The sequence below is a fragment of the Capsicum annuum genome, chromosome 1 (assembly GCF_002878395.1).
Source record: "Capsicum annuum cultivar UCD-10X-F1 chromosome 1, UCD10Xv1.1, whole genome shotgun sequence".
Classification (NCBI taxonomy): Eukaryota; Viridiplantae; Streptophyta; class Magnoliopsida; order Solanales; family Solanaceae; genus Capsicum; species Capsicum annuum.
The window spans coordinates 42,145,545-42,148,061 of NC_061111.1; positions in this window are offsets into that span (position 1 = coordinate 42,145,545).

Sequence of the window (2,517 nt, forward strand, 5' to 3'; positions counted from 1 at the left end):
CATTCCAATTAGTCTTAAGCAACTAAGAGGGTTCTTGGGACTGGCTAATTACTACATGAGGTTCATACAAGGTTTTGGTGTGATTTGCAGGCCTTTAAATGACTTAACAAAGAAGAACAATTTTAAATGGTCAACTACAGCTCAAGATGTTTTTGAAAAGTTGAAAGAAGCTCTGACACAATCTCCCATGCTTGCTTTACCTGATGTCAACAAAATATTTGTGATGGAGACTGATGCCAGTGGATTTGGAATAGGAGTTGTACTTATGCAAGAGAGACATCCAATTGCTTTCATCAGCAAGGCATTGTCACCAAGGCATACTGCATTATCAGTATATAACCGAGAGTTATTAGCCATTGTTCAAGATGTCACTAAATGGTCTCAATACATGTTAGGCCAAAGGTTTATAATAAGGACTGATTAGAAGGCTTTAAAGTTTCTTATGGAGCAAAAGTTACATACTAATTCACAACTCTTATGGTTGACAAAGTTAATTCCATTTGTTACTTTATAGAGTATAAAAGAGGAGTTGACAACAAGGTGGATGATGCCTTGTCAAGAGTTACTGGAAAAAAATTATTAGTCTTGTTCATTTCTTCTACAGATATTGATTTATTCCAAGCTATTATGGATAGTTGGACTATGGATCCATAACTTCAACAACTTATTGCAGATTTGCAGACTAATTCTACAATTCACTTGGTAAGATTCAAGAATTGAGAAGGGAGATCATGACATTGTGGCATGCAAGCCCTCAAGGAGGTCATTCTGGGGTAGAGGCTACATTAAGAAGATTGCTCAACCTCTTTTACCGGAAGAACACGAAAGAGAAGGTGAAGAAATTCATTCAAAATTGTGATGTTTGCCAAAGGAATAAGTCTGATTTGGCTGCATACCCTGGACTTTTACAGCCTTTACCCATACCTGATGTAGTATGGTCGCAAATTAGCATGGATTTCATTGATGGATTACCTAAATCAAATGGTTATAAGGTGATTCTAATGGTGGTGGACAAACTTAGCAAGTATGGGCATTTTTTTCTGACAAATTCACCCTAGTAAGATGCCTTTCAAACACAGCCTGATACTCTTTGACAGTCCCAACTTGCTTAACCTTCTTCAATTCCTCCATAGGATCATCAAAGTCAGATCCAAACCTCTCCACCAATGCCATCACATACTAATTCCATCCAACAGGTTGGAGATATTGTCGATACCTCATGAAGAATAGATGCCACTTAATTGCCTCTCCTTTCAGATGTCGTATGGCTATGGTAATTTTATCAGAAGCAGGTACATTTTTCATTGAAAAAAAAATTGTTCAATCTTGAATAACCAAGAACACAAAGCATCCCCTGAAAACCTCAAAAACACCATGCGCGACCACTTTGAGAATTGGGAATGGGAATTGTGATAACTGCCATGGCTTTCCCTCTCAACTGATTGCCTAACCCTCGATGGTTCAGCTTGACCTAATGGGGATTTATATCGCCTATTCTCAGCGGAATTCACCAAATGATTCTTTAATTCCATTACCACCTAATCCAATTTCCTCAAGGTAGTAACTTCCCCTGCCAAATTGCTCATATTTGTAGTTAATTTCTGCAGCATATCCCTTTTTTCTCCCATGTCAGCTGGGGAATTATCATTGGATCGAGCTATTTTTGTCATGATTGCCAAGAATTCGATTGGCTTTGATACCAATGATACTAACTTTTACTCGATTGCAGGAGTTCAAATGAACCCGAGGATCGAAATTACTGCTTCAGGAGTAACTAACTCGAAAAAACAGTTAATGAGAATGAGAACAGAGAGAGAGATTTTGAGAAAGAAGAATCAATGTTTGTATATCTATCTGAAAATGAATGAATTACATGTTTATGTAGAGCTCATGATCCACTATCCATTGACTAGGCTACTTGAGTTAGTTATAACTACTTAACTAACTTTAGTTGTTGAGTAACTAACTACACTAGCTTTCCAGTGTTAACTAACTTCTGGAAACATCTGGAACTTATTACAATTTTCCTACTTATTAACATTGTGTATCAGAAATACAATGACATACAAGTGTATTTTTGTATGTATGTAGGAGAATAGCATTAGGGGTGGGCATGGTATGGTATGGTATGGTATTTTAAACTTTGGTACGGTAACTTCGGTTTTGGGTATCTAAAATAATAATACCATTACTATACTAAATTAGTTCGGTATGGTTCGGTATTTTAAAATTCGATTTCAGTATTTTATGGTATGGTAATTCGGTAACCATACTTTATTTGATTTCGGTTTACATATATTCATATAAAAAAAAATATATAACCTTAAAACTTTAAAAAAGTCTCAATCATATCAGACTACCAACTATCTTTGTTAATTATCTACACAAAAAGAACATTTTAATCACGACCGAGTAATCCAAGATGCAAACTCTGAACAACAAACATTACCTAAACTTAAGCATAGTACTTAGAAATAATAAGTTTCCCAAAAAAATTATGTTTGAATAAAAGTTACT